We start from the raw sequence: 23,122 nt of genomic DNA on the forward strand, positions 1-23,122 counted from the left end.
CTCTCGCTATCCAGTGCTTGTAAACCACCACTCAGCATTCCATCCCTGGCAAGGCTCTGTTCCCTGAGTGTATCTGTCTTTGCCACATTCTTCTGACCAATTTTGTCTCTTAGATTTCTCCACTTCTCCAGGTCTTTCCATTAGACTAAGCTTCATTTCCATCTCTTCCATGACTTCCCTAAAGCTTTCCCTAATTATTCAACACCCCAACAATCCCTATGAATTCTGAAATTTACTGCTCGCTCTCTGGGCCAGTTGTAGGGGTGGGAAACGGGAACACGTTACCACCTGGGCAAATCCCATGTAAAGATTTTTAGCTGGGTAGATGGTTGGTAAGAGGTCTGAAAAGAATGTTACTGAGGTAGAAACCCACTTGGACCCTCAGTGAGCACCTACCTTTACTGTGTGGCTGAAAGGTTTCACTCCAACAGTGTCTGTTGAGAACAAAGATTCTCTGATAAGAATGTACCTCCTTGAAGATTTGTCCTACTATACAGCAGAACCTGGTACATAGTAAATGCTTCATCAATATATGTTGAATCTATACAATGTATATTTTGTATCCTAATGTGTTTTCCACAGCGCTTGCTGAATTGACTTAAACAACGCTATAAATCCAAGCTATTTCAATGAAAATCAAGCCTGACATACCTACAATACGACTGCCTTACCCTTATACACCACTTTCCATCAACTTCCAGTTGCCTTCTTTTAAAACACTCGTCTTAACAAAACCCCTCTCACAAATACATCCATTAGAACTTGTTCAGCTCTGCCAGACGGGTAATTGCTTCTGCAGTAGCTGGGTCATGTCTCTATGGAATCGCCCACCACTTGGGACTGATACTAATCTGTTTATGTCGGTTTCATTGGCTGGGCTCTGAGCTCCAAGAACTTTGCTGTCTTAGTAACACTTTACCCAAATCAAACGATTATTCGCATAAGGTTAGTTAATAATGAAAATGACAGTTTGTGCACGTGGTTTGCGGGATGCATGGGCCCAGGATCATTTGCACTGTATTTGTAAGGTACACTTAAAAATATTACATACTGAATATCTTTGTATCTCCAATAAACTCATATCAACTCTGTATATGAGTAAGATTAATATCTCCAAATTACTATGGAAACCGACTTAAAAGGTCAAGCCTTTAGTCCAAGGTCTTACAGGGAAGAAACTAACTACACGCACTTCAAATAGAGCTGTGAAAGTCCGGAGGCGCGCCGGAGGTCTTTTGAACTCTTCCGGCCACCGTCGCAGGGTCCTTTCCGCCGCTGCTTCTTCTGCGCCTGCGCACGGCTGGAACGCCGTCCATTTCATTATCAGTTAGGAAGGACGTTAGGTTTGAGGTTGGTGTAGAGGTGAGTCGTGTTGCTTTTGCGTTCTTCCTCAGGGTTCACCTAACTGCTGTGTTCCGTTGCTTGCCCTCGCTCATCCCTGGTGTTGAGTGCTGCCCGTATTTCCACGGTCGGGGAGCATCACCTCTCATAGCGGTCGACCCCTGCACGCCCCCGCCGCGGCCTCAGGAAGGCTGCGGGCAGGCGGCGGGGTCGCCGGAGCCGGGTGGGCTGCAGCGGTCTGGAGGAAGCAACTGGGATTCGGAGGCGGCTGGCCCGCCTGGTCTCCGCTGCGTTTTTTCCCCCAGTGTGACCTTGGTTAGGTCATTTGACTCGTCTGGCGCCAGGGTTTTCACCCGTGAAAAGGGAGTGGTGGTTTCTTCCTCAGAGGGTCGTGAGGCAAAGGGGCAACGTGGGGGAAAACAGCAGCGTCTACTCGCGGTCGGTGCTTGCTTGCTGTGTGGTAACGTTGGTGATTGGCCTGCATAAGCTGGAAAAGGGTCACCGTGCCTGATGGCGAGGAGGGGGGTGGAGGGAAAGGTGAGCATCCTGCAGCCTCCCAGCGCTCCCACGGCCCTTCATCCCAGCCCTCCAGCCTCCTGGGCCTAAGGCCTGTGGGACAGCGCAGCAGTCGCTAGGTGCTCCTGGAATCCAGGGTTGGGCTCCTGCCCGAGTGTAAATCGTTTACCCCGTGACCTTGGAAGAGTTACACGTCACCTCCATATACCCTAGTTTTCTGGTCAATAAAGTGGAACTAATGAGCTGATACTTAAGTTCTCAGAAGAGCAAATGGCTGTAAATGCGTTTGCACTTGTCAGTCTAGAGCCCCTGCTTATCTGAACTGAGATTGGGAGATTTTTTATTTTTAAAGATTTTATTTATTTATTTATTTGACAGAGAGAAATCACAAGTAGGCATAGAGGCAAGCAGAGAGAGAGAGAGAGGAGGAAGCAGGCTCCCCGCTGAGCAGAGAGCCCGACGCGGGACTCGATCCCAAGACCCTGAGATCATGACCTGAGCCGAAGGCAGCGGCTTAACCCACTGAGCCACCCAGGCGCCCCTTGGGAGATTTTTGCCTGTAGTTTTTGCTCCCCACTGTGCCGCAGTCACCTTGCTTATTTAGGATTGTTGGTCAGCGTGTGGGGCGGGGTTGGGGGAGTGCGGGTGGCAGCGAAACCCTGAAGCAGACTAAACCTTTAAACACCTTAGGCTTAAAAAAATAATAATCAAAACAAACACTTTAGGTTTTGTGGGAGGAATTATGCCTGTGCTCCTCTAGGTACTAAAATGAATTCTGTGTAAGAGTTCTTTAGATATCTTACTGTGTTCTCAGAGGTGTTTTTATTATTTTACTTATCAAGGAGAATAACTACCATGACTTCCAGTGCTTTGACGAAACCTCAAATGCGAGGCCTTCTGGCCAAGCGTCTGCGATTTCACGTTGTTGGAGCCTTCATTGTATCCCTGGGGGTTGCAGCTTTCTATAAGGTACGTATGTTTGATTTTTATTTTGATCCAAAAATGTGTGTTCTAAATTTGAAAATACTTTCATAAGTAGTTCTGAATCTTTTAAAGGAACTCCTCTAATGTGCTCCCTTTCTTCCCCCACTTAACTCAGTGTGAGACAAAATACCTCATATTCTCTAGATAGCTTGTTTTCCATCTTTAAAGAAAGCTGTATTAGTTTGCTAGGGTCCAAAGTACAACACATTGGGCGGCTTAAAACACAGAAGTGTATTTACTGTACTAGGGGCTAGAAATCCAAGATCAGTTTGGTTGCAAGGTTGGTATCATCGCTTGAAGCCTCTCTCCTTGGCGTGTAGGCGGGTTTCTCTCTTTGTCTTCACTCAGTCTCTCTGTTACCATGTTTTTGTTTGAATTTACACTTGAAAGGATGCTAGTCATTTTGGGTTAGTACTCACCCTCCAAAGGTCATTTTAGTTTATCTCTTTAAAGATCTATCTCCAAATACTGTTACATTCTGAAGTACTATGGTCTTAAGACTTAACACATGAATTTTGGAAGACAATTCAGCCCGTAACACAAGGATATAATTTTATTAAAGCAGAGGGATGGGGATGGTGGTGTTTGGCAGCTTGAAGAATTTGTTGCCACAGAACTGCATTTTAATTTCTGTACCTTTTGTGGATTTTAACATTATGCCTTTTGGGGCTTTTTTTTTAAATGTATTTTTTATATTACGGTAAACTAGAGATAAAATTTAGCCATTTTTAAGTGGTATTAAATACATTTATAATGTATGACCATCCCCACAACCTATCTCTATAACACATCTTGTAAAACAAACTATATCCGTCAGACAATAAACCCATCCCTTCTCCATCCATTCTGTCAAACATTTCTTTCTGTACTCTCTAGGTACCTTATGTAAATGGAGTAATATATTATTTTATCTTTTTTAACTGGCATATTTTAGTTAGCATAATGAGCCTCAAGTTTATCCATATTGTAGGATATGTCAGAATTTCCTTCCTTTTAAAGAGGGAATAATATTCCATTGTATGGGGTACCTGAATGGCTCAGTTCGTAAGGTGTCTGCCTTTGGCTCAGGTCATGGTACCAGGGTCGTGGGATCGAGCCCCACGTCTGGCTCCCTGCTCAGTGGGGAGCCTATTTATCCCTCTCCCTGCTGCTCTCCCTGCTTGTGCTTTCTTTCTGTCAAATAAGTAAAATCTTCAAAAAAAATTCCATTATATATCTGTACCACATTTTACTTATTCACTCACTTTTGATGGACATTTGAGTTGCTTCCATGTTTTAGCTATGGTGAATAATGCTTCTATGAACATGGGTTACAGGTATCTCTTAAAGACTCTGCTTTTAGTTTTTTATAGTATATATCCAGAAGTAGAATTGGTAGGTCATATGGTAATTCTGTGTGTAATTTTTCAGGCAACCTGGTGGTTTCCATAGTACTGTCTGACATTTTACATCCTGCTACTTTGTTGAATTTATATATTGTTCCAACAGGTTTTTTCTCTGGAATTTTTAGGGTTTTCTACATATATCGTCTGTAAACAGATGATTTTGTTTCTTCCTTTTCCATTTAGATACCTTTTATTTCTCTTCTTGCCTAATTGCTCTGGCTGGAAGTTAGAATACTATGTTGAATGGAAGTGACAAGAGTAGACATCATAAGGGTTAAGTTGAAGTTTCATTCTGTTCCTATAGTTGGAGTGTTTTTATCATGACAGGATATTGAATTTGTTAAATCTTTTTTTGCATTAATTGAGATTTCTGTGTTTTTTTTTTTTCTGTTAATATACGTTACATTGATTTTGTTTGTTGGACCCTTGGTATGTTGAACCATCCATGTATTCCAGGAATAAACCTCACTTGTTAATTGGATACAGTCCTTTTAATATGCTGCTGAATTCAGATGGCTAGTATTTTGTTAAGGGATTTTTTTTTCTTTCTTTCTTTTTTTTTTCTTTTGCATCAGTGTTCGTAGGGGATTTGGGTCTGTAGTTTTCTTGTAGTGGTTTGTCTGTTTTTGGTATCAGGGTAATGCTGGCCTCGTAAAATAAATTAGTAAGTGTTCCTCCACTTCAGCTGCTTGGAAAGATTTCAGAAGGATTGGTATTCTTTATTCAGAACGATTTTCAGTTTTCTTGATATTTTTAAAGAACCCGTTTTTTTGGTCTTGTTGATTTCTTTTTTTTTAATCTCTTGTCTCTGTTTTGTTGATCTCTGCTCTAATATTTATTATTTCCCTCCTTCTAGCTGTTTATCTTGTTCTTTTTCTGGTTCCTTGAGTTGTAATGTTAGGTTGTTGATTGAGATCTCTCTTGTTTTTTAATATATGTGTTTCTAGCCAAAAATTGCCCCACCTTTGCACTCCTTTCATTGTGTTCTCTAAATTTTGGTGTGTTTTGTTCTTTCATTTGTCTCTAAATATTTTCTGATTTCATTTGTTTTGTCTTCTTTCTCCCATTGGTGGTTTAAGTGTGTTGTTTAATATCCATAGTTTTGTGAATTTTCCAGTTTTCCTTCTGTTAACGATTTCTGGTCTCATGCCATTGTGATCAGAGAACATACTTTGTATAATATCTGTCCTTTTAAATCTTTTGAGACTTAATTTATGGCCTGATATATGGTCTGTCCTGGAAAGTATCCAGTGTGTAATTGAGAAGAATGTGTATTCTGGGGGCACATGGGTGGCTCAGTTAAGTGTCTGCCTTCAGCTGAGGTCATGATCCCAGGGTTCTGGGATCAAGGCCTACGTTAGGCTCCCTGCTCAGCAGGGGAGACTGGTTCTGTCTTTTCCTCCTCCTGCTTGTGGAGTCTGTCTGTCTCTCTCTCTCAAATAAATAAATAATAAATAAATCATTGTTTTTAAAAAAAGATTGCGTATTCTGTTGTTGGGTGGAGTGTTCTTTGTATATGTATTAGATTTTGTTGGTTTAATGAGTTAAGTCCTCTGTTTCCTTATTTAGGTCTGGTGTGGTTTTACCTGTCATTGAGATTGGGGTATTGAAATGTTCAGGTGTTACTGTAGAATTATTTTTTTCTTCAATTCTGTCACATTTGCTTTATATACTTTGCTGGTGTTATTAGGTGAGTTAATTTTTCTAATTGTATAAATTCTTACTGTGTTGAAGCTTTTATGATTATATAAAGTCCTTCTTTGTCTCTTGTGACCTTTTTATTTTATTTATTTATTTTTAAATTTATTTATTTTTAAATTTTTGAAGATTTTATTTTATTTATTTGACAGATCACAAGTAGGCAGAGAGGCAGAGAGAAGGGGAAGCAGGCTCCCTACTGAGCAGAGAGCCCGATGCGGGGTTCGATCCCAGGACCCTGAGATCATGACCTGAGCTGAAGGCAGAGGCTTAACCCGCTGAGCCACCCAGGCAGGCATCCCTCTTGTAGTCTTTTTTGATTTAAAGTCTTATTTTGTCTGATATTAGTAAAGCCACGCTTGGTCTCTTTTTTAATTGTTTCCATAGAATATGTTTTTGCACCCTTTCCTTTCTGTCTGTTTTTGTCTTTGGATCTGAAATAAGTGTGTTGCAGGCAGCATATATAGTTGGGTCATTTTTTAATCCATTCTGCAGTTCCGTGAGGAGTGTATGTGTAGATGCCTTTGAATGTGCTAGTCTTTAATGTCAGGCTCCCAAAGGAGAAAATGAGAAAAACGAGAGAGGGGAAGAAAGGTGCTCTATCCTGTTCAGTCTGGGCCTCTGAACAAAAGCAGTAGTTAGCTATCAGAGTACAGATCCCTGGTATAGGGAGGAGAGGGTCCTTCTTGCCCATCTTTGTTCCAGAAGGCTTCCTGTAAACTGCTTCAGGAACACCTGCACAGCTGTCTGCCTTGGGAATGGGGAATGGTTAGCTGTTAAGTTGCTAAAAGCTGAAAGTGAATGAAATTAACCTGACCACAATTTAGGATTTAAGCCTTACTTTGGAAATTGTATGCTTTTAAGAGATCAGAGTTTCAGGAGAGTTCCATTAAACAGATTGTGCTAGTGCAGTTGTGTTGGTGGTGAGAGATTCTTGGTGTTCCTACTCTCACTTTTTTCCCAGAATGCTCTATGCATTTTGTGTTTCTCAAAGTCTTAATTCTGTATTTACAACTTTTTTTCTATAAAATTGTTGAATTTATGCCTTTAAAGTTAGGGTGAATTTGAAGTGCTGAGGGGAGGGAGAACAACTTGAGCAAAAGCACTAAGGGGTCTGTGCTTTGGGACCCTATGAGGAGACAGGCATAAAAATGTAAACCCTTTACATACATCCTCCTTGAGATAGTTGCTACCTGAAATGTAGTGGGCATGAAATAAAAGTTTTGGGAAAAGGGTGGATGGATGGATGAGTAAATGAAATGGGAGTGAGGAGAGGAATTTGGGGAAGTCATTTCTTCACTCTCATTGTCACTATCAAACTTCAGGCCTTGGTAACTTGTGTGGATTCTTGCCACTTCTGACTTGAGCCTGTAGAATAGATCTGTTTATGGTATTGAGTTCTTGCATGTGTAGTGTGCAGTGGCTTTCAAAATTTTGACTTACAGTAAGAAATGTATCACCTACTGGCTGCAGTCTTCTAAAGTGGTTTCGTCACTTTAGAATGGGTTCTGGGTGATTGCTGAAACTTGGTCTTGATTTTAAAATACTTTGTGATTAGCTCTTTCTGCCTTTCCATCATCTTCCCAGCAGTCCTAATATACTCAGCCCTCCAGCCCTTTATAACTAGTTGATATTAGAAAATTTCTGCTTTCTCCCGTGGGTTTGTACACAACAGGAATGTCTTTCATCCCATTGTGTGGCAGATTCCAGTATATCCTCAAGGCCCACTCAAATGTTATTTTTTGGAGTTGCAGCCTTTTCCTCCAGATGTGTTAGTAGTGTTCTGGTAGGTTCTCAGTCATTTGTACCAAGACTGTACAATATTGGAAACATTGTCTAAGTAGTATTTGCTTCAGGTTGTGTCTGTTCTGCTAAATTAAGAGCCCATGTCAGACCAATTGTCAGTCTATTCTGAATGAAAAATTTTAAAATTTGGTTGGTAAATTAGTCAGTGTTGTGTATAGTTAATTAGTGTTTGAGTGGAAGGAAAGCTCCGAAAGCACTGAGGGCAGGGCACCTGGGCGGCTCAGTGGGTTAAGCCTCTGCCTTCGGCTCAGGTCATCATCCCGGGGTGCTGGGATGGAGCCCCACTTTGGGCTCTCTGCTCAGCAGGGAGCCTGCTTCCTCCTCTCTCTCTGCCTGCCTCTCTGCCTACTTGTGATCTCTCTGTCCAATAAATACATAAAAATCTTCAAAAAAAAAAGAAAGCACTGAGGGATCTAGAGTTATTAAAGAGTGAGGCAGGTGTAAACTTTGTTCCCTTGGTAGATGCTTGAATCCTTCATTTCCCTTATGCACTTGGTGTTGAATGCTTTTAAAGATTTGGCCTTTATTTTGTTCTCAGTTTTAACTGAGATTTCCAATTTTGATCAGCTTCTTTGCCTTTTACATAAAGTCACCATCCATTAAATCATTTTGATTAAGTTAATCTGCTAAGTCTAAATTCCTTAATATGGGTTAGATTTTGAGGCAAATAAGCAGTGCTTATCCTGAATAGATTTTTTTCCCATAGGTAATTACTATTATATGAATTAGACCTTTCCTAAATCTTCAGGTATTTGCTTATCTGTATAAGGCCTCGTATATAGATTTTTGGGTTTCAAGGAACTCATGGTGTAGTGGATCTAAATTGATAGTTTGTATTCTTTTTGTTGCTGAAGTCTGGATTTTTCAGACTTAAAAAGTCTTAAGTGTAATAGAAAACAAAATAATTTAGGTGGGGTTATAACATCCATTTGCTTTTATTTTGGGGTTCGCTGAGCCTTTTACTTTATTTTAGTCTACCATAATTTTATTTTTTTTTTAAAGATTTTATTTATTTATTTGCCAGAGATACAGCAAGAGAGGGAACACAAGCAGGGGGAATGGGAGAGGGAGAAGAAGCAGGCTTCTCGCCAAGCAGGGAGCCCAGTGTGGGGCTCAATCCCAGGACCCTGGGATCATGATGTGAGCCTAAGGCAGACAGGCTTAATGATTGAGCCACCCAGGTACCCCATCCTACCATATTTTTAAGAGGAAAATATTCTTTTTTTTTTTTTTTAAAGATTTTTATTTATTTATTTGATAGGCAGAGATAACAAATAGGCAGAGAGGCAGGCAGAGAGGGAGGGAGGAAGCAGGCTCCCTGCTGAGCAGAGAGCCCAATGCGGGGCTCCATCCCAGGACCTGGGATCATGACCCCAGCCGAAGGCAGAGGCTTTAACCCACTGAGCCACCCAGGCGCCCCCAAGAGGAAAATATTCTTATTTTAACAAATACTCAGTTGCCTTCTGGGTAATATGCTGGCCTCGGTTCAGAGGGTTGCATTGGGTCTCCTGTCTCATGGTCTTACTGGGAGAAGTTGGGAATTTTCATAGGAGGTGAGGCAGGAAAACTGGTCAAGTAAAGGACTCTGACTGTAAGTACCAAAGGTCATGATTCCATTTATTTCTGCAATACCTAAATGGAAGTAGATTGGCAATTGAAGAAGATTTTTTTTATGCAGGATGGTATACGATTTTGGATTATAACCCACACACTGAAATCTACTAGGTAGTGTTTTGTGGAAAATAAAAATCTTTGCCACATGACAGACCTGGGTTTGAATCCTGGTTGAACCCACCTACCACCTAGTGCTTCTTCCTAGACCTTAACTGGGTCACTTATATTCTGAGTTCCATTTCCTCCTGTGTAAAACAGGTCAATATATATCCTAAGGGTTTAAATGATATTGAAGTGTAAATCACCCAGAACTGTTTTTGCCAGATAGAAAGCTTCGGGTGTCTTTCAGAGGCTGATGGGGACAGAATTGATCTTACTCCTTTGAAGTTAATATAAGTTAATTAAGTTAAATTGAGCAAGAATATATTAGCATGTGTCAGCTTTGGAGATACTAGGTTTTGCTGGAGGGAACACTGCTGTCTTCTCCCTAAAGCACTTCAGCTTTCTGGGTATCTTCCTTTGGCTCTTAACCAGTCTTCATACCCACACCCAGCAAAAGGAATAATCTGTCCCCAGGGGAAGAAGGCCCCTTTGTTGAGTAGTTTCCTTGAGGTTGCTTTATCCTCCCTTGCATCTGTGTCAGTGCTTCCAGCTTTGTCTTAGGAAATACAGAGTTTAAGTTAAAGGTAAACACAAACATCATGATTTATGTGGTCTTTGGATATTGTTTCTAAAATGGCTTAAAAAAATAAGCCCTAATTGGGGGTTGGAGGTTGTGGTACCAGGTGGTGGGTATTATAGAGGGCACGGCTTGCATGGAGCACTGGGTGTGGTGAAAAAATTATGAATACTGTTTTTCTGAAAATAAATAAATTGGAAGAAAAAAAAAAAAAGCCCTAATGGGATATGTTATTTTTTAGTTTGCTGTGGCCGAACCAAGAAAGAAGGCATATGCAGATTTCTACAGAAACTACGATTCCATGAAAGATTTTGAGGAGATGAGGAGGGCTGGTATCTTTCAGAGTGCAAAGTGATTTTGGAATGTAAAGGTAATGTTGCTGTTGGAATTACTGTTTAAAATTTTTAAAAAATCATGGTAAAATACGTTGACTGTTAAATATATTCACATTGTTGTACAACTAATCTCCAGAACTCTTCATCTTGCAGGATGACCTTTTGAATTATTCTCTACTCCCCATCCCTGGCAACCACCATTCTGTTCAGTATCTCTGAATTTGACTAAGTACTTCATTTAAGTGGAATCATCTAGTATTTGATAGGCTATAATATTTGGCTTATTTTACTTAACATAATGTCCTCAGAATTCATCCATTACAGTATGTGTCAGAATTTCCTTCTTCTTTAAGGCTAAATAACATTCCATGGTATATATATACCAGATACTGCTTATTAATTCACCTCTAATGGATATTTGGATTGCTTCCCCCTTTTGACTATTGTAAATAATTTGCTATGTTAGGGGTGCCTGGGTGGCTCAGTCTGTTAAGTGTCTGACTCTTGATTTTCACTTGGGTCATGATCTGAGGGTTGTGAGATGGAGCAGGGTGTGGACCCTGCCTTCTCCCCCTGCCCAAATAATAATGATGTTGCTATGATATGTGCAAATATCTCTTTAAAACCCCTTTTAATAGTGGGCATGTACCCAGAAGTGGAGTGGCTGTATCATATAGTAGTTCTGTTTTTAATGTCGAAAGGAAAACACTGTTCTATTTAACATAGCGGCTGCACCATTTTATGCTGTCAGTAGTGCAGAAGGGTTCCAGTTTCACTACATGCTTGCCAATACGTTGTTTTCTATTATTTTTCATAGTAGCCATCCTAATGGGTATGAGGTGGTACTGGATTTTTATTTGATTTGCATTTCCTAATGGTAATGATGTTGACCATCTTTTCTCATGCTTGTTGCTCATTTATATGTCCTCTCTGGAGAAATACCTAATTAAATTCTTCACCCATTTTAATTAGTTGGGGTTTTTTTTGTTGTTGCGTTGTAGTTCTTCAAAACTCTTACCAGATACGATTTGCAAATATATTTTCCCATCCTGTAGATTACCTTTTCATTCCGTTGATTGTCATCTTTGCACAGGCATTTAAAATTTTGATTGGGTCTATGTAATTTTTATTGTTGCCTGTGTTTTTGGTGTCCTATAAAAATCATTGCCATATCCAATGTCATGAAACTTTTACATTTTCTTGTAAGTTTTATAGTTTTAGTTTATCTAGTTTTAGTTTATTTAGTTTAGTTTAGTTTTTTAGTTATAGTTTAGTTTGATCCATTTGAGTTAATTTTTGGATATGAGGTAAGAAAAAAGGGTACAACTTTCTTTTTCATGAATATCCAGTTTCGCATTAGCATTTGTCTTGGCACCTTTGCTGGTAATTTTTTTACTGTATATGTAAGGGATTATTTTGGGCTTTGTTCTGTTGCATTTGTTTATATTTCTGTTTTTCTATCAGTACCACACTACTTTGACTACTGTGGCTTTTTAGTAAGTTTCGGAACTAGAAAGTATTAGTTTTTCAACTTCTTTGTTTTTTTTCAAGATTGTTTAGGCTATTCAGGGTCCTTTGATAGTTTATATGAATTTTAGTGTGGATTTTTTTACTTTGGCAAAAATGCTGTTGGGATGTTGATAATTATATTATGTAGCTCATGTTGGGTAATACGGACATCTTAGCAATTACAAGTATTCCACTCCATGAACATGAGATGCCTTTCCATTTACTTATGTCTTTAATTTTTTTCAGCAGTGTTTTGTAGTTTCAGTATGTAGGTCTTTTGCATTCTTGATTAGTATTTGTACATATTTTTTTTTGATGCTATCGTAATTGGGATTGTTTTCTTAATTTTTTTTTCTGATTATTCACTGTTAGTGGATAGAAACACAGCTGGTATTTGTGTGTTGATTTCATATCCTGCAACTTTGCTCATTTAGTTTATTCGGACAGGTTTTTTTGTTTGTTTGTTAGAGCATGCGCTTGTGGGCAAGCTGGGGGGAGAGGGAAAGAATCTTAAGCAAGCTCCATGCTTAGCGTGGACACTGATTCAGGACTTGATCTCACAACCCTGAGATCATGATGAGCCAAAATCGAGATGGATGCTTAACCAACTGAGCCACTCAGGCGCCCCATTCTAACATGTTTTTTGTGTGGAATCTTTAGGATTTTCTGCATGTAAGGCCTGCAAACAGAGATAGTTTTACATCTTCCCTCTCAATTTGGATGTCTTTTATTTCTTTCTCTTGTCTGATCTGGCTAGAACTTCTAGTCATTTGTGGAATAGAAGTGGTGAAAGTGGGCATCCTTATCTTTTTCTTGATGTAGAGAAAAAGCTTTCAGGCTTTGACCAGTGAGTATGATATTAACTGTGGGCTTTTCATATATGGCTTTTATTATGTTGCTGTAGTTTGCATTTGTTCCTAATTTATTTTTTTCTCCCTGTACAGTATTTTTCATCTCCATGACTTGTTTTATAATTGGAAGTTTGTAGCACTTAAAACCTTTCACCTGTTTTCCCATCCCCTATTCCTCTCCTTCCCCACACCCAGTTCTCTGTATTTAGGAGTCTGTTTCCTGACTTGCTTCACTTAGCATAATGTCCTGTAGATTCATCCATGTTGTGGCAAATGGCAACATCTCATTCCTTTTTATGGCTTCATAGTATTTCACCATGTATGTATGTTTGTATGCGTGCATAGTTGTGTGTACCCAATAGTGGAATTATTGGATCATATGGTAATTTGATTGACTTTCTGAGAAACCTCTGTATTCTTTCCTTCTTTCTCCTTCCTTTTTTATTAACACACAATGTATTATTTGTTTCAGGGGTACAGGTCTGTAAATATTAGTCTCAACCCAATTGATAGCACTCAGCATAGCACATATCCTCCCCAATGTCCATAACCCAGCCACCATATCCTTCCCCCCCCAAACCTCCAGCTATCATCAGTTTGTTTCCTGAGATTAAGAGTCTCTTACAGTTTATCTCCCTACCCACCATAATACCCCCGCCTCAAATTCCTCTTGTCAGAGAGAGCATATGATAATTGTCTTTCTCTGATTGGCTTATCTCACTTAGCATAATACCCTCTAGTTTCATCCGCGTGTTGCAAATGGCAAGATTTGGGGTTTTTTTTGATGGTTGCATAGTATTCCATTGTATGTATATGCCACATCTTTTTTATCCATTCATCTGTTGATGGACATCTCGGTTCTTTCCATAGTTTGGCTGTTGTGGACATTGCTGCTATAAACATTGGGTGCACGTGCCCCTTCGGATCACTACATTTGTATTTTTAGGGTAAACATCCAGTAGTGTGATTGCTGGGTTGAAGGGTGGCTCTATTTTCAACTTTTGGGGGAACCTCCATACTGTTTTCCAGAGTGGCTGCACCAGCTTGCATTCCCACCAACAGTGTAGGAGGGTTCCCCTTTCTCTTCATCCTCACCAAAATCTCTTGTTTCCTTACTTGTTAATTTTAGCCATTCTGATGGGTATGAGGTGGTATCTTACTATGATTTTGATTTGTATTTCTCTGTTGCGCAGTGATGTTGAGCACTTTTTCATGTGTCTGTTGGCCATTTGGATGTCTTTGCAGAAATGTCTGTTTATGTCTTCTGCCCATTTCTTGATTGGATTATTTGTTTTTTGAGTTTTAAGTTTGATAAGTTCTTTATAGATTTTGGATACTAGCGCTTTATCTGGTATGTCATTTGCAAATATCTTCTCCCATTCTGTCAGCTGTCTTTTTTGGTTTTGTTGACTGTTTCCTTTGCTGTGCAAAAGCTTTTTATCTTGGTGAAGTCCCAATGGTTCATTTTTGCCCTTGCTCCCCTTGCCTTTGGCATTGTTTCTAGGAAGAAGTTACTGCCACTGAGGTCAGATAGGTTGCTGCCTGGATTCTCTTAAAGGATTTTGATGGGTGCCTGTCTCACATTGAGGTCTTTCATCCATTTTGAGTCTGTTTTTGGTGTGGTGTAAGGAATTGGTCCAGTTTCGTTCTTATACATGTGGCTGTCCAAATTTTCCCAACACCATTTGTTGAAGAGACTTTCTTTTTCCATTGGATGTTCTTTCCCGCTTTGTTGAAGATCAGTTGATCATAGAGTTGAGGGTCTGTTTCTGGGCCCTTTCTTCTGTTCCATCGATCTATGTGTCTGTTTTTGTGCCAGTACCATACTGTCTTGGTGATTACAGCTTTGTAATAGATCTTGAAGTCTGGAATTGAGATGCCACCAACTTTGGTTTTCTTTTTCAACATTCCTCTAGCTATTTGGGGGTCTTTTCTTTTTCCATATACATTTTAGGATTATTTGTTCCATTTCTTTGAAAAAAAATTGATGGTATTTTGATAGGGATTGCATTAAAAGTATAGATTGCTTTAGGTATCATAGACATTTTCACAGTATTTGTTCTTCAGTCCATGAGCATGGAACATTTTTCCGTTTCTTTGTGTCTTCCTTAATTTCTTTCATGAGTACTTTATAGTTTTCCGAGTATAGATTCTTTGCCTCTTGGATTAGGTTTATTCCTAGGTATCTTACGGTTTTGGGTGCAGTTGTAAATGGGATCGACTCCTTAATTTCTTTTTCTTCTGTTTTACTGTTGGTGTATAGAAATACAACTGATAAAAAAGCAACCGATTTCTGTGCATTGATTTTATATCCTGATACTTTACTGAATTCCTATACAAGATCTAGCAGTTTTGGAGTAGAGTCTTGCAGGTTTTCCACATAAAGTATCATGTCATCTGCAAAGAGTGAGAATTTGAGTTCTTCTTTGCTGATTCGGATGCCTTTTATTTCTCTTTGTTGTCTGACTGCTGAGACTAGGACTTTTAGTACTGTGTTGAATAGCAGTGGTGATAGTGGACTGCCCTGCCGTGTTCCTGACGTTAAGGGAAAAGCTCTCAGTTTTTTTCCCACTGAGAATTCGCTGTGGGTTTTTCATAGATGGCTTTGATGATATTGAGGTATGTACCCTTTATCCCTACACGATGAAGAGTTTTGATTAAGAAAGGATGCTGTACTTCGTCAGATGCTTTTTCAGCATCTATTGAGAGTATCATATGGTTGTTGTTGTTTGTTTTATTAATGTATCACGTTGATTGATTTGTGGATGTTGAACCACCCTTGCAGCCCAGGAATAAATCCCACTTGGTCATGGTGAATAATACTTTTAATATACTGTTGGATCCTATTGGGTAATACTTTGGTGAGAATTTTTGCATCCATGTTCATCAAGGATATTGGTTTGCAGTTCTTGCTGGGGTCTTTGTCTGGTTTTGGGATCAAGGTAATGCTGGCCTCATAAAATGAGTTTGGAAGTTTTCCTTCCATTTCTATTTTTTGGAACAGTTTCAGGAGAATAGGTATTAATTCTTTTTTAAATGTTTGGTAGAATTCCCCTGGAAAGCCAATCTGGCCTTGGGCTCTTGTTTGTTGGGAGATTTTTTTTTTTTTTTAAATTTAAAGATTTATTTATTTATTTATTTGACAGAGAGTGATCACAAGTAGACAGAGAGGCAGGCAGAGAGAGAGAGAGAGAGAGAAGCAGGCTCCCTGCTGAGCAGAGAACCCGATGCGGGACTCAATCCCAGGACCCCGACATCATGACCTGAGCCGAAGGCAGCGGCTTAACCCGCTGAGCCACCCAGGCGCCGTGTTGGGAGATTTTTGATGACTGCTTCAATCTCTTTACTGGCTATGGGTCTCTTTGAGTTTTCTAGATCTTTCTGGTTCAGTTTTGGTAGTTTATATGTCTCTCTCTAGGAATGTATCCATTTCTTCCAGATTGTCAAATTTGCTGATGTATAATTGCTCATAATATGTTTTTATACTTGCTTGTATTTCTTTAGTGTTGGTTGTGATCTCTCCTCTTCCATTCATGATTTTATTAATTTGGATCCTTTCTCTTTTCCTTTTGATAAGTCTGGCCAGGGGTTTCTCAATCTTATTGTTTCAAAGAACCAGCTCCTAGTTTTGTTGATTTGTTCTATTGTTCTTTTGGTTTCTATTTAATTGATTTCTGCTCTGATCTTTATGATTTCTCTTCTGCTGGGTTTAGGCTTTCTTTGCTGTTCTTTCTCCTCCTTTAGGTATAGGGTTAGGTTGTGTACTTGAGATCTTTCTTGTTTCTTGAGAAAGGCTTGTATTGCTGTATACTTTCCTCTCAGGATCGCCTTTGCTGTGTTCCAAAGATTTTGAAGAGTTGTGTTTTCATTTTCATTTGTTTCCATTAATTTTTTTCAATTCTTTAATTTCCTGGTTGACCCATTTATTCTTTAGTAGGATGCTCTTTAGCCTCCATGTATTCGAGTTCTTTCCAACTTCGCTCTTGTGATTGAGTTGTAGTTTCAGAGCCTTGTGGTCTGAAAATATGCAGGGAATGATCCCAGTCTTTGGTACTGGTTGAGACCTGATTTATGACTCAGGATGTGATCTATTCTGGAGAATGTTCCATGTGCACTAGAGAAGAATGTGCATTCTGTTGCTTTGGGATGGAATGTTCTGAATATATCTGTGATGTCCATCTGGTCCAGTGTGTCATTTAAAGCCTTTATTTCCTTGTTGATCTTCTGTTTAGATGATCTGTCCATTTCGGTGGTGTGTGTGTGTGTGTGTGTGTGTGTGTTAAAGTCCCCTGCTATTACTGTAGTATTGATGATGTGTTTCTTTGATTTTGTTATTAACTGGTTTATATAATTGTTCCCATATTAGGGTCATAGATCTTTAATTTTGTTAGATCTTTTATTGGACAGACCCTTTAAGTATTATATAGTGTCCTTCCTCATCACTTATTAGAGTCTTTGGCTTAAAATCTAATTTATTTGATATAAGGATTGCCACCCCAGCTTTCTTTTGATGTCCATTAGCATGGTAAATTGTTTTCCACCCCCTCACTTTAAATCTGGAGGTATCTTTGGGTCTAAAATGAGTTTCTTGTAGACAGCATATCAGTGGGTCTTGTTTTTTTTAGTCCATTCTGATAACCATTGTCTTTTGATTGGGGCATTTAGCCCATTTACATTCAGGGTAACTATTGAGAGATACGAATTTAGTGCCATAGTATTGCCTGTAAGGTGACTGTTACTGTTTATTGTCTCTGCTCCTTTCTGGTCTGTTACTTTTAGGTTCTCTCTTTGCTTAGAGGACCCCTTTTAGTATTTCCTGTAGCGCTGGTTTGGTGTTTCCAAACTCAGTTTTTGTTTGTCCTGGAAGCCTTTTATCTTTCCTTCTATTTTCAGTGACAGCCTAGCTGGGTATATTATTCTTGGTTGCGTATTTTTCTCATTTAGTGCTTGAATGTATCATGCCAGTCCTTTTTGGCCCGAGAGGTCTCTGTGGATAGGCCTGCTGCCAATGTAATTTAATATCCCCTGTTGTATGTGTGCTGTAGACCTCTTTTCCTGAGCTGCTTTCAGGATTTTCCTTGTCACTCTGAGACTTGTAAGTTTTACTATTAGATGACAGGGTGTGGACCTATATTTATTGATTTTGAAGGGGGTTCTCTGTGCCTCCTGGATTTTGATGCTTGTTCCCATGGGCAAATTAGGGGAATTCTCTGCTATGATTTGCTCCAATATACCTCTGTCCCTCCCTCTCTTTTTCTTTTGGGATGGATCCAGTTATTCTAATACTGTTTCGTCTTTCGGTATCACTTATCTCCCAAATTCTCCCCTTGTGGTCCAGTAGTTGTCTCTTTTTCTCAGCTTTATTTTCCATCATTTGGTCTTCTGTATCACTAACTTCTCTTCTGCCTCATTTATCATAGCAGTAAGAGCCTCCATTTTTTATTGTACCTCATTAATAGCTTCTTTTTAAATTTCAACTTCATTAGATTTTAGTTCTTTAATCTCTCCAGAAAGGGATTCTCTAGTATTTCCCATGCTTTTTTTGAGCCTAGCTAGCACCTTGATAATCGTCATTCTGAACTCTAGTTCTAACATATTATTACTGATGTCCATATTGATTAGGTCCCTAGCTGTTGGTACTAACTCTTGTTCTTTTTTTGGGGTGAGTTTTTCTGCCTTGTCATTTTATCCAGGTAAGAATAGATGAATGAGAGAGCACAATACTAAGAGGGTAGCAACGGCCCCAGAAATATATACATTAACTATATAGAAAAGACCCAAAACCAGGGGAAGAAGAAATGGGGAAAAAAAAGAAAGGGGAAAAAAAAAAAATGTGTGTGTGTGTGTGTGTGTGTGTGTGTGTGTTGGTAAATAGAACAAAGCCACACATTTTGATTTTGGGTGTATTTTGGTCTGTTAGAAGAAACTACCTCCCAGAATTTCATAGAAAGAAAAACTTGTATATATATACAAATAAGGGTAAAAATGATGAAGGGATGGAATACGACTGTAGAGATGAAAATTAAAAAAGATTCTAAGAAAGGAGTTGATGAGTTGGTTAAAAAAAGAATGAATGTGATCAGGCTGGAGATTGGAGCAAAGCCATGAGCTACAATTAAGGTATATTTTGATCTGTTAGAAGAAACTGTATCCCAAAATTTTAAAGAAAAAGCTATACGTATATAAAAAATAAGGTTAAATACAGTGAAGGGGTAGAATATGACTATATCAATGAAAATTTAAAAATTTTTAAAAAGGTATTAAGATAAAATAGTTAACGTTAATATAGGAAAGAGGAAAACTTTTAAAAAATAAAGTGAGAAAAGTAAAATTTAAAAAATTTAACTTTGAAAGACTAGGGGAAAAGCCTTGAATTCTTTGTGTTGCTTTCCCCTAGCTCTGGAGTTCTGCAGTTGTCATTGATCTGTGAACTTGTTTTTGGCTGATGTCTGCCCAAGGCACTGCCCTTGCCAGGCCAGGCTAAGTAATCTCAGGTTTGCTCTTGGTAGCTTTTATTCCCAGAACACTTTCTGTATAGCTTTGGAGGACAGGAATGAAAATGGCAGCCTCCCAATCTCCGGCCCCGTAGGAGCGGGAGAGCTCAGGGTCCCACTCCTCAGTGCGCACTCGGAGAAAAGCAGTCAGTCACTCCTGTCTCCCTGGTCCATGCTCACCTGGCCTGTGACTGAGTGTTTCTGTCTCTGGCACATGGTCCCATTTGGAGTCTCCAAACCCAGCAGATTCCTGCAGTGTGCTCCCATACCACTCCTCCTAGAGGAGGAAGGACGAGGGTCCCTTCGGATCTGCCACTTGTGGGGTTCCTGCTTGAAGAGCAGTGGCTGACTGTACCATGGATCACGGTTTAAGGTAACCCTGAGCTGAGAGCCTATTTCTCGGCTCTGTCTCTGCAGCTGGCTTCCCCGTTCTGATACCTGGGAGCTCTGCCACACTCAAACACCCCTGGTCTTGTTACGGCCCCTCAGGTCCTGAGACCATACTGTCCCTGCAAGGGCTCCACCCTCCACTTAGCTTCTGGAGTGACGTCCCTCAGTGGAGAAGACTTCTAAAAAAGTTCCAGTTTTCTGCTCCACTGCTGTACTGCTTGCTGGGAGCCGGCCCCTGCTCCCACAGTGTCTCTTCCTGTATTTAGCCTCAGATTCACTTCTCCACACATCCTACCTTCCAGAAAGTGATCAGTTTTCTGTTCTAGAATTGCTGCTCTTCTCTTTGATCTTCTGTTGAGTTTGTAGGTGTTCAGAATGGTTTGATAACTATCTAGCTGAACTCCTAGGACCTGATGATATTTAGGTATCCTACTCCTCTGCCATCTTTGTTCCTCCCTCTGTATTATTTTCCATAGTGGTTGCACTAATTTACATTCCCACCAACAGGGCACCAGGGTTTTCTTCTCCACGTCCTCACCAACATTTGTTATCTTTTTTTTTGATACTAGTATTCTCACTGGTGTGAGCTGTTATCTCATTCTGGTTTTGATTTGCATTTCCCTAATGATTAGTAATATTGAACATCTTTCAGTATGTCTGTTGGCCATGTGTGTTGTCTTTGGAAAAATGTCTGTTCAGATCATTTGTCTATTTTTAGTTGGATTATTTGTTGTTTTGGTGTTATTTATATACTTTCATTAACCCCTTATCAGGTACTTGGTTTGCAAATATCTTCTCCCATTCAGTAGGTTGCCTTTTTATTTGTTGATGCTTTTCCTTTGCAGTGCAAAAGCTTTGTATTTTGGTGTAGTTCTAATAGTTTATTTTTCTTTTGTTTCCCTTGCCTGAGGAGACGTCCATAAATATGTTGCTAAAGCTGACATCCAAGAGATTACGGTCTATGCTTTCTTCTAGGAGTTTCATGGTTTCATTTAGGTCTTTAATCTATTTTAAGTTCATTTTTGTGTGTGGCATAAGAAAGTGGTCCAGTTTTCCCAGCGCCATTTATTGAAGAGATTGTCTTTTCCCTGGTATATGCTTGCCTCCTTTGTCATGTAGACTAAAGGACCACGTAAGTATGGGTTTATTTCTGGGCTATATTCTCGTCCATTAATCTTTGTTGTGTCTGTTTTTGTACCAGTACTATACTGTTTTGATTACTATAGCTTTGTAGTGTGTTTTCAGATGTGGGATTGATATCTTTAGCTTGGTTCTTCCTCACAATTGCTTTGGCTGTTCATGATCTTTTGTGGTTCCATACAGATTTTAGGATTTTTTTGTTCTGGTTCTGTGAAAAATGCTGTTGGCATTTTGATAGAGATTACATTGAATCTCTAGATTGCTTTGAGGAATACAGATGTTTTAACAATTCAAGGTCTTGAATCCATGACTTTCCATTTATTTGTATCATCTTCAATTCTTTTTATCAATGTCTTACAGTTTTCATAGTGTCGGTCTTTTCATCTTCTTGGTTAGATTTATTCCTAGGTATTTTGTTGAGTGCTTTTATTGTGAAAACAAGTCAGAATGTTGCAAGCAATTTTAATTTTTACCTTCTATCCTGTGGGAGGAGCCAGGAATTGGTCAGTTTCCTTCTGATCACATTGTGTTGCACCAAGGAGGGTGTGAGACAAGAGTGAAAAAGAATTCCATGAAATTTCCTGGCCTTTTATTTTTTTTGGTTGTATTAATGTTTAGTTGCTGCAGCTTCTTAACTGGTTTCTAGTGTTCTCACAATTCTTTATATTCAGAATCTTTTCACGTTATGCTATTGTTGCTTGCTAGATTGGCATTAGGAAAATGTGCTTTAAAGTACTTTTAGAAGTACTTAAAAGAATTTTGACTCCTTTTATAGTTTAGCTAGGTGTCCATTCCATAAGTGACTCGGTGGCCCTCCAGAGATTCTGATTTGGTTTGTTAAATCCACAGAGTCCTTAGGCCTCATGGATAAGATTCTACTGACAATGAAGAAGTGACTTGTGTGCTGATGAAATGTCCACTGAATCTGAAAGCATGTGAAACTTTTCATACTCTGCAATCTTATCATTCATGTATTTAACTTTATTCAAGCTTAACATAAAAGTATATAGAACAATTTAAGTAATGATTCCATCCACTACCCCTATGTGAATTTGATGTGACAAGGGAAATGTCAGTCAGCTATCTTTTTAGGCAAAATATTTCTGAATGACCATTCCAGCTGTGGTGTGCATAGTGGTGTGTGGGTGTGTATACATGTGTATACATGTATATGTATGTATGATTTTCCTGGGGTATGAAGACCTGCTGCAGTTGACTTTAGCTTTTTAGAAGACTCAAGGATAATATGAATATAGTAACTTCTACCTAATTTAAAATTAAAGGAACTATCTGAAATGCAGATAGATGTGTGCACAAAGTATGTACTTTATTACTTACAAAAAATAGGAAGAACTTTATTTCCAGCCATTGGAAAATTGATAAGGAATTAGTTTTTCATACCACGGACATGATGTCCATATTCACAAAGTAGCATGAGGTTATATAAATAGAAAATATTTTACATAAAGGTGATCTCTGTTTAATAAAAATTGCACAGAAAAAAGACTGAAGGTAAAAAGATCAAGAAAATATTAATGGTTCTGTATGTACTCTTAACATTGCTGTTTTCTTGCAGCTTTGACATTTTCACAATTTCTACAATGGGTATGCATTTCATCATCAGATGTTAACAGTCTAATTTGTACATGTTATATTTTTACTTTTTTTTTAAATAAGAAGTTGTATTCTGGTCAAAAAAAAAAAAAAAAAAAAAAGCCAGTAAGGGGGGAAAAAAAAACCCAGAAAAACAGATTTGGAGACAGGAATAGAAATATTGTTTAGAACAGGTGGGCTGCTGCTTTTAAGAACAGTATGTGGGTATGAGATGGGAATGGAGGAGAGTGGACTTGAGAGGGAGGAAAAAGGTAAAAGTTGGTCAGTGAAAAATAAGAAATTAGAGTAAGGTGTACTGTGCCCAGAAATGGTTTTCTCCTGGGCAGAACGGGCAAAGTGTAGGCTCCACTAGTAGGAGTAGACCTCATGTGACTTTAACGGTGGTGAGGTATTAAGAGAATGCTTGTCATTAACTTAAGCCACTGTTTTTTTTTTCCACAGAATTTCTTTGGGTTGAGTTCAATTGAAGTTTGCCACTGACCTGTGTTCCTGAACTATGAAGCATGAATATAGGGTTATGGAATTGTCTTGATAAATAAACAACTAACACATACTTTGGACAGTAGGTTTCTGTTTAATTATTCTGATAATTCAGGGTTGGAGATTTTAACTGTGTTTATGAACCTTAGGATGATTAACTTGATTTTAACATTTCTTAAAACTACCATTGTCTTCGAATATTTTTCATTGCTCTGGTGTTTAAGTCACTGAAATACTGGTAGGTGCACTTTCTTCGTCCTGGGTCATGGATTTAAGGGGGTCTACA

At 39.0% G+C, this 23,122-nt stretch overlaps 1 long non-coding RNA gene across 1 annotated transcript; it reads left to right on the top strand.

Annotated features, from left to right (window-relative positions):
• The first annotated feature begins 1,255 nt into the window (after positions 1-1,255).
• Positions 1,256-22,916, top strand: LOC122904402. Its single transcript, XR_006384198.1, has 4 exons — positions 1,256-1,362; positions 2,700-2,826; positions 10,265-10,393; positions 22,798-22,916. It is a non-coding gene; the product is annotated as an uncharacterized LOC122904402 (long non-coding RNA).
• Positions 22,917-23,122: the final 206 nt, after the last annotated feature.

Source organism: Neovison vison, chromosome 4 (assembly GCF_020171115.1).
Source record: "Neovison vison isolate M4711 chromosome 4, ASM_NN_V1, whole genome shotgun sequence".
Taxonomy (NCBI): domain Eukaryota; kingdom Metazoa; phylum Chordata; class Mammalia; order Carnivora; family Mustelidae; genus Neogale; species Neogale vison.